Below are 14,029 nucleotides of genomic sequence, written 5' to 3'. Positions count from 1 at the left end.
ACTGGACAGCCCTACGTGGTTCAGCACCTACCTCCCCCTATCGCAATGATGAAGTGATGTAGATCACAAAACGCGCAGGCGTAAGTTCAAGGTCACATCTTGCTAGCTACTGGTGTTGCCCCTATGCTTAAACAGAAGTTTTCTATCCACAACCATGGAGCGGAGCGGTCTGCTTATGCTTCATACCCAGTGTTCGACAAACCTATACATTTGCTCGCCCCGGGCGAGTGGATTTAACCCCCGGGCGAGTAAATATTGGCCCAAGCAGCACACGTTTGGTACTAGGTGGCGAGTAGATTTTTTTGTGTGGCGAGTAGATTTTTTGGTGATTTGTCAACCACTGTTCATACCCATTATTACTTAGAATACACATCGGCATCAACGGCAGTTGATCTGAACAGAATCACAGTACGTATCTCACCAGAAGGAATAATGAAGCCTGCTACATCTATGTTAAATGAATCCTATAGTAACATAGGAGATTAGGCCGAGACATAACAAGTTCTAATCGGGTGCAAAAGCGATAAAGAAAACAGCAACACATTCATTAAGGAATCTGATTAAATGCAACCGGAGATTTTTCATTTGATAAATGTGGTGAAAATGCTTCTGCCCGGTTTTGCAGCCGGGAAACTCTGTATTTCATGCAAAGTGTTCACATAAAAACTCCACGGAAAAAAACAGAACAAAAAAATAAAACAAAGTGTGTACTCACAAGGCATGTGTGGGAATAGGATATCAATGTTTATCTTTAACTTCTCTCCTCTTGATTTATCGACAAATAGTTCTGGATAGATCTGAAAACGGAGAAGATTAGTACGTGTTAGAAACGGAATATCCAACTGCACTTAGCGTTTAAAAGCAGCGATCACTATTCTTACGTTTAATTAAAAAATAAAAAAAGATGACAAGCTGGGGGGGAAGGGGTCCCTGGAATGGATCTGCGTTACACCAACCTTCAGGGACCTTGTTGAAGGTCAGGTTTTGATGATATCCCTGCTTCAGCACAGGTGCTTCAGTCTTCAACTGAGCCACTGTGAGCCACCTGTGCTGCAGGAGAGCTCCCCTGGAAATCTGACCTGTTGGTGGCCCGAGGACTGGAGTCACCAGAAATCCAAGGATCAAATTAGGTTTCAGTCCTTACAACACGTAGGAAAGGTGGGCAGACGCGGTTTTATCTGCCGTCTAACGTTGGGTGAGGGAGCTCGTGCAGGCTCACAGGTTGCGAGAGCTCATCACATACATAATGTCTACGCAGCTCATGAAGACGAGGCCCGTGTGGCTTTTCAAACCGCTCTACATGCTCTTGTAGTCTTGAAGAACACTTTTGTCACTATGGCAGAAGGAGCGGCTCATGTGATCATGGCGTTAGCCATTACGGAGGAGAATACTCTTCCTTTTCCCTGCGGGCTGCCCGGTATGCGCTTGCAGAACGCGACTCCTCTTAGAAAACAAGCTAAAAATAATGCCCGCGACGCAGCCACTATGGGGCGCTAAATACGTCACAGGGGCAGTTCACCCTACATGCCGACATAATTTTTGAAGTGCAGTAGCGATGGCCGAGCATGCGCAGAAAAAGTCTGCATCGTCTCTGCATGCGCACCTGGAGCCATAATTGTTCGCACATGCGCAGTAGTTTGATTGTCCCGTGCATGCGCACAAGCTTTTTCAGCAGTTAGAATAGCTTGCACATGCACACATGCTCTGAAACGGCCAACACCACCTGCGCATGCGCACAAACGGCTACCACACCACTTACAATTGGGGGAGACACACTTGGGGAAGGGGGGGTGAGTAAGAGATAATTGGGGAGAGGGAAAGAGTGAGACACTTGGAAGTTGGGGAGTGACACTTGGCGAGGGGGCAAGTGACCGTGGGGAAAGGTGGCGAGTGAGAGACTTGGGATGGGAGAGAGGGAGTGAAAGACTTGGAGAGGGGGAGGTGAGAGAATTGGAGGGAGTGAAAGACTTGGGGGGGGGAGTATAAGAGACTTGGGGGGAGTGACAGACTGCTGGGGGGAGGGAGTGGAAGAGACAATGGTGGAAGAGAGGAAAAAAGGGGGAGATGTGTGGGAGGGTGGGGGGGGTAGAGAGGAAAAAAGGGGGAGATGTGTGGGGTGGGGTGTGGGGAGGAGTAGAGAGAAAAAATACGGGGTGTGCCGAGCACGTGTGTTGTAAATCAAACTTCGTGTTTTGTCAGTATTGTATTTTGATGTTTTTGATTCAAGGAAAGACTTAAGAATAATTACAATTTCAGTGACAACACACAAAGATGTGTCACTTAGAACGTGCGTGCTCGGCACACACACCCTTTGTACATAATTAATATCATATAATAGGTTATAAACACAGCCATGTCCTACCTGAACAGCAATGTTTTGGGAGATATTTAATGTTTCACATTCCAAAGAGAAACATCAAAGCAGCAGCAGAGGAGCCATCTCCCCGCGCAGTGTGATGTCACAGCTGAGTGGTTGTGACATCACGTTTAGGTTAAACCGCCCCAGCAAACATTTCAAAATCTTTCTAAGGACGTCAACTACAGTAATATATTGTTTCTTTTCTGTGCCAGGTACGTGGGGCTGTCCCTTTAATTATCAGAGTTGGGAATTCCAGTTTTAGGTTTTAACCGTGAAACACCGGAAATGAAGCAGCTGTTCCTATTAAACTCCCCGTCTTGTGGCCGCCCGTGCACAGGTGAGAGACAGCAGCGTCGCTGGGAGACTATAGGAACTAAGGACATAAGTGCCCCGATAAACGCCAAATTCAAAAGCGTTTCAAACATTAGGGAATCCCTAATCATTATATAAATTTGTTCTAAAGAGAGTTTCTTAAAACAAATATTTAGAAGCCAATTTGAAATGTTGATTTTTTTAAAATAATTTGCGGTGTTTAAAGAAAATGGTTTTATTATATGTAGCCTTTGATCACCTTTATTGAAAACTAATTACCTAAGCTGCCGATCGATTAGTTCTCCTGTGATCGATCAGCAAAGATCCTGCTTCCCGGGGTTCACTTAATGGCTGCTTTTCAGTTTCAATCAATCCTTCAGTCAGTGTAACTCAGCAGCTACAATGTATTCTTACATTACTAGGGTAACATTATCTATTGTTACAGTTTGCAGCTCAAACTGCTGGGAACACTGGCAACAAATTATCACAAACAGTAAAGTGTTACAAAGATCTTGCACTGCTGGGGAGGTGGCTAAACCTGCTATAGAAAAGGAATCCCAGTGCAGTATATTAAAACTCATTAAAAATGGCATTTAGAGGTGAATAAACAAGAGAAAAAATGTAGTAAGTGTTATGTAACACACGTGGGATATTGTTTGGATTGCTAGACCCGCACACACTTATATTTGTTCCCTTGATTCTGTTATTCCATATATCACGACGATACTTCAAGGAAATACACTTTTTAGGTAAAACAGTTCTGAATTGCATCATCTTTTTATTCCTATATTATTTTTATTAGTAGAATTACGTTTTTGTATGTTATGAAAAATCTTATAATGGTTTAAATAAATAAAAAATCCGAGGGCCTAAGCGGTAAAAGGTACAGGCCCCATGTTTAGTATACGGTGCTATGCCATGACTGATGGTAGGGGGAAATATGGCTGCTGTTAATAAAGGTTAAGTCTGCCACAACCCCCTGTCTAATAAATTGGTGTAGTGTGTGTGGGGGTATATATATTTGCTTGGTTGCAGCACCTCATGAATCAGGGGTTAATATGTTTACAGTAGAATTGCTGCAAATGTTATGCTGCAGTCCTTCCCACCAATCAGGGCCAGACATGTAGGCAGCTCCTGGCCCCGAGTGTTGTAATGTATCGTTTAAAGCTGCAGTTCAGTCTTTTTTTTTTTTTTTTTTTTTTTTTTTACTTCAATAGTTTCATGTGTGCAATCTCTAATTACCTAAAGAACTGTATAGCTGCAGATCAATTCGTTCTCCATGTATTGATAGGCAAAATTTGGTGACATAATTAGAGCTGGCATATGTTTTTATTTGCTTCTGTCAGTCAGTGGAAGCTCCTGAATATTCATGAGCACTCCTGCACTGACATGTGCTAGAGGGAGGACAGGGCTGACAAAGGGGTGTGCCAGGGCTTGTGACAGGACATGAAGGGGCAGTGCCTTAGCAAATGGCTGTTAAAATAGAATACAAGAAAATTGGTCTTTCAAAGTTGTTTTTTTAAAAACAGAAAATGCTAAAAGTATTTTTTCTTACTACAGAACTGATTTATTAAAAAAAAACCACACATGCAGGATATTGACTGAACTGCAAAGCCAGGGTGTGCAGCGCACAGCAATAAGGAGGAGCAGGTCTTGCAGAAAAAATAGTCCTTTATTTAATTCATGGTGTGGGACAACAGCAAACCTTCAACGCGTTGTCCCACACCATGAATTAAATAAAGGACTATTTTTTCTGCAAGACCTGCTCCTCCTTATTGCTGTGCGCTGCACACCCTGGCTTTGGATCTACACTCTAATACAGCTGCACGCTTTGGAGGGGAGACTGGGGAAGAAAGAAGACTCAGTGAGTACTAAACCTGGGGCTACCTAATGAGGAAAGAGAGGGCTGTCTTTGGCAACCCACTCCTACCTTCAGGGTACCTTTGCCCATCTAAAGGCACAGTACCATTGCAAAATATAATTATTACCCAATATACTCCCCTCCTTTCACATAGTCCCAGCACTGTTGAGCACCATTACAAACATACTATTGACTGAACTGCAGCTTTAAGTGTATAAAAAGGTGGGAGGGAGACCCCTAGCAGACAGAGCCTGCAGAGTCCTATCCAGTGCTTGTCTCGGGCCTGAAAAACAGTCCTGTAGGCACTGGGCAAAGAAAGAGAACAGGGGAAATCTCTGCAAGTAGGTCCCTGCAACTAGTTAGGCAGGGTATCCCCCAGTGTCCCCAGTTGGGTATGTGTGATGTTTGTGTCTTTTGTATAGTTGTGGATATGTTTTTCCAATAAATTAATTTTATAAACTCTCGTGTTCTGTCGGTGAAATTGATTCCTGGTATTAGTCCTGGTCTCCCGTGACAATGACATCTACTGCTGCTGGAAGACCCCTATATAGTCCAAAAGTAGGCAACGACTCCAGTCCTCAAGAACCTCCAACAGGTCAGGTTTTCAGGATATCCCCGCTTCAGCACAGGTGGCTCAATCAGTGGCTTTCATTCTGACTTAGCCACCTCTGCTGAAGCAGGGATATTCTGAAAACCTGACCTGTTGATGGCCCTTGAGGACTGGAGTTGCCTACCCCTGGAATAGCAGCCCATTCACTTGAATGCGCTGCATGGCAGTGCATCACTTAGTAAACATGGGCCACAGTTCCACTAATATTGCCCCAAATTTGCTTTGTTTAATTCTGCTCACATATTTTACTTCCGAATCCTCCGGATGTTTCCTATTTGCAGAACTCTCTAAATATAAAACTATTTTGTGCCGTGTCACTATTTTTGTTACAGGACTTTTAAAGCAGCAGCTCCCCCCACAAATAGTTACATAGTAGATAAGGTTGAAAAAAGACATACGTCCATCAAGTTCAACCTATGCCAAATTTAGACGACAAATACAGCAGGGCCCCACTAATACGGCGGGGCCCCACTAATACGGCAGGGCCCCACTAATACGGCGGGGCCCCACTAATACGGCGGGGCCCCACTAATACGGCGGGTTCCGTTCTAAGGACCCGCCGGAAAGCGAAAATCGCCGATTTTCGCTATGTGCGCATGCGCGGACCAGCAATGCACCGTTCTGCGCATTCGCAACCTTGGCAAATACCCCCATTCTGCGCATGCGCGACTCCTGCCCATTCTGTGCATGCGCAGACATGGAGGCCCGCTTCTCGGTACCGCCGGATCGCCGAAAAGCGGAGCCTTCCTCTACTTTATCCTATATCCGTACTTGCAATATATTGATCCAGAGGAAGGCAAACAAAAAACCACAGTGACATATCATCCAATGATGCCTCATAAGGGGAAAAATACATTCATTCCTGACTCCAAATAATGACAATCGGATTAATCCCTGGATCAACATCCTTCCCATGTTTACTTATTTGATATATCACTGTATACCTTTCCTTTCTAAAAAGATGTCCAACATAGTTTAACAAATCTATTGTATCTGCCATCACAGTCTCCATGGGTAATGAATGCCACATTTTAACTGCCCTTACTGTAAAGAACCCTTTCCTTTGTTGCTGGTGAAATTTCCTTTCCTCCAACCTTAAGGGATGCCCCTGAGTCCTTTATCCTGCCCATGGGATGAATAGTTCTTTTGAAGGCTCCTTGTACTGTCCCCGGATATATGTGTATATAATCATCATATCCCCTCATAGACGCCTCTTTTCTAATGTAAATAAATCTAATTTAGCTGGTCTCTCCTCATAAATCAGATTAGCCATCCCCTTTATTAATTTGGTGGCTCTTCTCTGCACTCTCTCTTGTTCCATAATGTCTTTTCTAAGGAGTGGTGCCCAAAATTGTACTCCACATTCAAGGTGTGGTCTTACTAATGCTTTGTAATGGGGCATAATTATGTTTACTTCCCTTCCATCCATTGCCCGTTTGATGCAAAATAAGATCTTGTTTGCCTTTGCAGCTACTGCATGACATTGGGCACTATTGCTAAGCCTGCTGTCTATAAGCACTCCTAAATCCTTCTCCATCAAGGATTCCCCCAATTTATCCCCATGTAATATGTAAGTCGCCTGTTTATTCTTGTTTCCCAAATGAATAACCTTACATTTATCTGTATTAAACCTCATTTGCCATTTACCTGCCCACGTTTCCAGTCGCTCCAAGTCCTTCTGAAGAGAAATTACATCCTGCTCTGATTCTATTACCTTACACAATTTAGTATCATCAGCAAAGATGGAGACTTTGCTCTCTATGCCAACCTAAAGGTCATTAATAAACAAGTTAAAAAGCAGGGGTCCCAGTACCGATCCCTGACGTACTCCACTCACGACTTTAGCCCAACCTGAAAAAGTTCCATTTATGACAACCCTCTGTTGTCTGTCCTTTAACCAGTTTACAATCCAGGTGCATATATTATTACTGAGTCCAACTTTCATTATTTTGTACACCAACCTATTGTGTGGAACCATATCAAAAGTCTTTGCAAAATCTAAGTAGACCACATCAACTCCATTACCCTGGTCTAAATTCCTACTTACCTCCTCAAAGAAACAAATGAGGTTAGTTTGGCAAGATCTATCCTTCACAAATGGGAGAAGGAGCGGCTCACGGAAACCTGGTTCAATTCCCGGGGTGACCTTGGGAAAGTCACTTTATCATCCTGTGCCTCAGGCACCAAAAACATAGATTGTAAGCTGTACGGGGCAGGGACCTGTGCCTGCAAAATGTCTCTGTAAAGCGCTACGTAAAACTAGCAGCGCTATACAAGAACATGCTATTATTATTATTATCTTCCTCCTATTACTACCCACCCCCCTTCAATGTCAACATTATGGGCCACATTTACACCACAAGATCAAACATTAAGGGCCATGTGTACTAAGCGGCGCTGGAAGGTTCCTTATGGAGTAGCACTGCGTAGCAGAGGTGGCTCTCACTGTCAGATGACTTACTTTCTTAGTGAGGTAGTACAGTATTGCAGTTCGGAGAAGAAGAAAATCAGTATAATAAGGCCGCTGATCACCGTCACTAGAAGAAAGATCAGACATTGAATTAAGAGTCACAGAACAAAGGGTATTTAGTACAAGGTGCAGTCTGCCACAGTCCTATACACAGAGCATTGTTCTTTTTCTAACCCCATTCACATCCTCACGAATCCTCTTTCAGTTTTTCATGTCAGTGAAATAAAGTTATTTTTGTGGGACCTCTTAAATATGGCAGAGCGAATTTTTATGAGGAAGGCCCAGAGACAGCAACATTGTAATCAATGCAGCAAATGGTGCAATCACACGCAGCTGGCCATAAAACAACCTTTTGGAAAGAATGTAGTAGTCCAATTGGCTTCCAAATCTAACCATGCAAACAGTAAAGACTTAGTTGATCCCATTCTTGGAAATTAATTACAAGTTTAAATTTCTTAGGGGTCTCTGAATGGGGCACTGTTTGTCAATTAAGCGTTTTCCTTACCCTTAGCCCACCCTGTCCTTATCACAGAGCCAGTAAAGAGAAGGGGATGGGGAGAGAGGGGGCTTTGCCTGTGCAAACTCATGTTGAACACGCAGTGACATCAGACAGGAGCAGCCAGAGGAAGGCAAAGTACCAGCTCTCCAAGTTCAACCCACTCCCAGGTCTCAGCTCAGTGTTTTTACAAACTCACTTAACTGACTGATGTAAAAATACTTATAGGTGTCAGATTTGTGTTAAAAAGGCTTCTATCCCTCACAGATTAACCATGTCGCTGCCATTAGTACACTTTGCCCCTAGGAGGGACTGACCCTTTAAACATGTCACTGTCATAAAAACACTGTTCCTAGAATGGACTAACCCTTAAGGCCTGCTACCTCAACCAGCCTGTAAGGAAGTAATATGGCTGTTCCGCCTCTCTAACTTATTAACATTAGCAGATCAAAGAACCTTATCCGAGGAGATGAGATCGGGCATTATATCTGATAAGAGCCCTTGTAGCCGGAGAATAGCAGGAGTTGCCCTGTGGACACCGTACTGCAGACGTAAAAGAAATAACAGCTTGGTAACAAATAAAATAAGGTTACAGTGCTTCAAAGGGCGTCACATGAGGTCACTTTCATAACAGGTAACGTAGTGTGGGGGGCGGAATAAAGCAGGTTTGGGGGGCACATTACAGCAGTAAAGGTAAAACCTGAATAGTCTCCACAAGGGGAAACAAAATGGCGGTTAAAAGCTCTGACGCCACGCTGGCCAATAGGAAGCCGCAACATCACTGAATATCCTAAAAACCTGACCTGTTGGTGGCAATTGAGGACTGGCGTTGGCCCAACCCGGATCTACAGATTTCGAAAACATTACAAGAGCGTTAAACGCCACCAGTTTGCCAAGTAATTAGCTCCTGGCAAATGTACATCTTCCCCCTTCACCAAGGACTCAGCTTTCTGTACGCTGCGTGCAGAACAATCAGCACACTGCAACAAAGACCAAATCGCCTGCAGCCACCAACACGCAGACCCACATTTATACCATATCTCACACTCGGTGCTCACGGACAAACAGGTTAGAGGAGCTCCCGCCTGTGCGCACGCAGACAGCACTGACCGCACGGTAATATCGCGCCAACTACTGTATACATTTTGAAAAAAAAAAATCTCATAGAATTAACTATTGGAGCGCCAGGGGTCTGACAGCCGGCACATCTAGGTCACGTAATCCTGGGGCGATCCCGACTGGCGCCCGGATACTGGAAGAGGCCCCAACATCTGTTGTGATCGGGCTGCCTGCTACGTCAAAAGCAGTCAGCCTGAATTGCCCCTGTAGTGTCACTGGTACGTTATTAGGGCACTGTAAGGGTCAACTCAAACCAGGGAGGGTGGGGGGAAGGGGGGTATTGATGTGTTATGAACAAGTGCCACCCAACATCACCCACCCTGAAAGTGAGCTCAGTGAGTTGATCTTTAAAGCAGATACAAAATAAATAAGTTTTGTTAATTTGTTTTCCTACTAACATTTGTATAAAAATGGGCCCGAAGCTGGTACTCGAGTGTTCACACAGCAAACCCTGTTTACTCATGTTCTACACTCCTGCAGGCAGCACAGAGCTGCTTTCCACTCAGACTACAAAAGGTCTGATCAGAAAAAACATCTCACCAATGGCCTCAGATGTTTTTTCAGATCTATTAACGTCACTAAGTGAGAGGCATAGCAGATATGACTTTAGGTTTGAACTCATTCTTTAAGAAGAATACATTTTTTCTTTAAAAAAAAATCAGTGATTAGGGGGAAAACTTGGTGAAAACAAGACATTACTGCACATTATGAAGAAACCTTTAAAAAAATAAACATACAGACATAACTGCCATAAGTTGCAACCATCTTCCTCCCCTCTACCCACAAAGGGTCAACTTTGCACTGTTTGAACTCTTTGCTTAATCCCATCCCTAAGGCTACGGCCGCAGTGTTCACGGGTGCACTCGCGCCGGAGCGTGCACAGATAAAAGCCGCAATGTGCTGTCTAGGGGGAGCGATGGGATGCTAAGGGGGGCGCCGATGACGTCAAAGCACAGCACAAATCAGCACTGCCATTGGTCTACACCAGTGTTTCCCAACTCCAGTCCTCAGGGAACCCCAAAAGGTCAGGTCTTAAGAATATCCCTGCTCCAGCACAGGTGGGTCAATCAGTGGCTCAGTCACTTTCACTGAGCCACCTGTGCTGGAGCAGGGATATCCCTAAGACCTGACCTGTTGGGGTCCCCGGAGGACTGGAGTTGGAAAACACTATCTGCCCTTCTATTGGCTGTCCGCTGACCATGTGATCGCGTCACGGCAAGGAAAGGCAAAATTCTTGTCTTCCCTGCCAGTGGACGTGTCATCGCGCTTTGCGCACACACGGCGACAGGGGCCTGCCCCATAGAGGGCTTTGCTCTGGTGTGTGGTGCACCCGCAGCAGCGGGCACTGGGAAATTGGCCTAACCCTGCACGTGATGCCAGCTGGATTATATTTATTTTAAAAGTAACGTATTTAACGTATTTAAAACGATGCGCCTTAGAGATGTATTATGACCGCATGTTTTCAAATGAATTAAAGCCGTTAATGATGTATTTCTTACCGTTGGACAGATCATTTTCTTACTACTCATACTGTGGGGAAACTATTATTGCCCAAACTCATCTGGTTTGAAGTCTCAAGAAACACAAAAGGCCAATTCTCTCATACACTCCTGTGCATGTGTCCTGTAAGCAGATGGACGATCTTGAAAGTTTTATTACGGTGCAAATTGCGATCATATTGTGATACTGTGCGTCTCATCAGGTCTATTGTGATGTGTCTCACTAGGATGCTGGTGGTGCAGTGTGATGCGTGTCTCACTAGGATGCTGGTGGTGCAGTGTGATGCGTGTCTCACTAGGATGCTGGTGGTGCAGTGTGATGCGTGTCTCACTAGGATGCTGGTGGTGTAGTGTGATGCGTGTCTCACTAGGATGCTGGTGGTGCAGTGTGATGCGTGTCTCACTAGGATGCTGGTGGTGCAGTGTGATGCGTGTCTCACTAGGATTCTGGTGGTGCACTGTGATGCATCTGGTCTTAGTCCCTCTCCTCCTTAGACTGTGCTTATAGTGCCGGCAACAGCAACGTCACGTCAAGACAAATGCATTGTCGCCGTCGCGTGGGCTTATAGTAAGCACGGCGCGACAGAGCGACGGCTTGGTCTGATCGCTGGAAGTCATCTCAATTTGATTTTTCCAGCGACCGCAGCCTGACGTCACCGACACTATTAGCATAGACCAACACCTCGTCCTGCAGGTCCCCTGATTTCCCATCCTCCCCTCCCTCAGCCCCCCTACTCTCCCCTCCCTCAGCCCCCCTACTCTCCCCTCCCTCACCCCCCCTACTCTCCCCTCCCTCACCCCCCCTACTCTCCCCTCCCTCACCCCCTATAGGTCCCCATCTCTCCCCTCACACACCCCTGTACATCCCCTACTCTCCTCCCTCACCCCCCTGTAGGCCCCCTAAACTCTCCTCCCTCACCCACCTATCCTCTCCTCCCTCACCCACCTACCCTCTCCTCCCTCACCCACCTAACCTCTCCTCCCTCACCCACCCTCTCCTCCCCTCCCTCACCCACCCACCTACCCTCTCCTCCCTCACCCCCCTACTCTCTCCTCCCTCACCCCCTGCAGTCCCCCTCGCGCTCCCAGGCCTCCTCCGCCCCTCGCACACCCCGGTGCCCGCTCCCTCACCTACAGCCCCGCCGCACGTCTTCACCCTGAAGTCCTCCAACGTCTTGGGGTAAGCGTCAAACTGCTTGAGCTGGTGCAGCGCCTCCATCTTCCCGTTCCGGAAGCAGAGCCCGCAAGCGGCCGTTTTACTTCCGGGTCCCTTAAACCCTTCCGTCCTTCATTCATTGGCTGGGCGTCAGACAATGGGAAAGGGCCCGGAGGCTTGTGCGCTTGTGCGCATGTGCTGCCGCGGGGAGCACGCTCGTGTACACTCCTGCGTCACCTAGCGTCTGACACGCCAATGAAGCAATCGGAAGCCATCTTTGATTCTGGTAACTGTGCCCTTAAGTGGGAACACGGCGGCCATGTTTAATGAGGGAACATTTCCCATCACGGCATGTAATAGCTATTTTTAAATAGGGCAGGGAGCCCATCAGTTTGCAGGACAGAAGTATTGACTATAATTTAAATGCTGTATATATACTCTTTTGGCAAAAAAAAGTAGATTTCTTTACTTTCTCTCTGATTAAAGTCCACTGTCCCCAGGACATGCATATGGAATATTATCCCTTTCAGTCCCATGGGGACACATTGTTTCTGTAGGTATTCACAACCACAAAGGCCTCGGGCATGGTCAGCGCTGAGGCGCGCTCTCGCTTACCAGTGAGCCCCTGCAGCCCAATGAGAACGGCTTTAGCAGGGGCTCGCGCACACTTCCACAAGCGTGCGGAAACGTAGGTCTTATGAAATTTTTAGATTCAAGCGCTCACGGGAGCGCAGGGCCGGTCACGTGAGCGGTTCGCCCAATGAGGGCGAAGCAGCTCCGTGATGTCACTGGCCCGCCCCTTGACACGCCCCCGGACGGCACGCGAACCAAGGCCAGGGAAAGCACCCGCTTTCCTCAGCCTCAGCGCGCCTCTGCACGGCTGCTGCAACCCTGGACGCAGCCAAAGGCATTCTGCCCCAATCAAAGATGGCAGCTGTACCGCAGTCTTTTTTTGCCCTCAACAAAGATGGCCACTTTTGACCATGGTCCAAACCAAACTAATTGGGCACTGTGCCAGGTGGCTTCTCCAAAAATACTGGACACAATGGTGAAAGGTGCGACATGCAGGCACGCACACCTCTCCGCTCCATGCTGTTTCCTCCTCTCCTTGGCCTCAGGCTCCTGACACCACCTCCTGCATTACCCACCAGCAGCCGATCAGGATAAAGGAAACTGCCAAGCCCCCTAGCAGCAGCCCTGCTCGCGGAAATCCCTCACCCCCCAAGCCGGTCAGGTCACTATGTCCAGAGAGTTAATACCGGACACATACATGACCAGTATTACCTCTAATTTTTTACTGGACAGTGTGTCCAAATACAGGCCTGTCCATTTCAATATTGGACACCTGGCAACCCTACCTGTGCCAGAATCAAACATGGCCACTGAAGGTGTCACATGAATTTTTGGTATCCAGGTGTCCAGTATTGATCTGGGCTGTCCTGAATTTGGACACTGTCTACAGGTGGGTGATTGGTGCAGAGGCCTGGAATGCACAACGAGTGAGACACAGAGTGCGCACGCATACCCGGAACGGAGCTGCGTCTACAGACGCGAACTGTGAAGACGCCACGTGGAGCTACCGGAGTCTGATGCCCAGCCAATACCAACCTGGAATATCCGATATATGATCCAGTGGTCCAGTGTGTCCATGCAGCCAGTACCGCTATCTCTATATTTCAAGTCTGCTTGTGAGTGAGATTCTTTTTTTTATACCAATATATCTATTTTGGCATATTACACTATTGGTCCCCTCTTTTCCCCCCTCTTTTCTCCCCATTTTCTATTTTGTATTTATGTGTAAGAGACGTGCAGTGGTATGGCCAGGGATTTGGGGAAATTAAACAATGGCTTCATTCAGCCCGTCACTTTAAACAATACAGTTTTAATGAATTATATGTAACACAGTTTGCCACCCCCCAATCGCAGATGGGGACCATATGTGGAAATACACTTGTGTTACCGTGTGTGGTGCGTTACCTGATCAGAAGGCCTGAACCTCCGCCGCTGGGAGCCTATGGTTACCTGATTATTCCTTTCCTCTGTTACTCGACTGCTAAAACTCTGACTCAGGCCCTCATTCTCTCCCGTCTCGATTACTGCAACCTCCTGCTGTCCGGCCTTCCTGCCTCTCACCTGTCTCCCCTACA

The 14,029-nt window shown here is 46.6% G+C and overlaps 1 protein-coding gene across 11 annotated transcripts in view; it reads right to left on the bottom strand.

Annotated features, from left to right (window-relative positions):
• The window catches only part of LOC142463912 (endoplasmic reticulum-Golgi intermediate compartment protein 3-like), a 102,716-nt gene that overhangs the window by 84,540 nt on the left and 4,147 nt on the right, over positions 1-14,029 (bottom strand). For 3 of the 11 annotated variants that reach the window (XR_012787528.1, XR_012787529.1, XR_012787530.1), the window contains exons 1-3: positions 11,858-12,053; positions 7,604-7,679; positions 716-797 (exon numbers count right to left, since the gene is read on the bottom strand). The gene's annotated coding sequence lies outside the window, so the exon portion shown is untranslated. Of the gene's footprint in view, positions 1-715; positions 798-7,603; positions 7,680-10,726; positions 11,163-11,857; positions 12,078-14,029 lie in introns of those variants that run through there. The other 8 variants (XR_012787533.1, XR_012787534.1, XR_012787532.1 and 5 more) reach the window with 8 other exon arrangements.

Source organism: Ascaphus truei, chromosome 12, assembly GCF_040206685.1.
Source record: "Ascaphus truei isolate aAscTru1 chromosome 12, aAscTru1.hap1, whole genome shotgun sequence".
NCBI lineage: Eukaryota > Metazoa > Chordata > Amphibia > Anura > Ascaphidae > Ascaphus > Ascaphus truei.
Note: the sequence above shows the minus strand (reverse complement) of the source record. Positions and strands in the feature narration are given on the sequence as shown.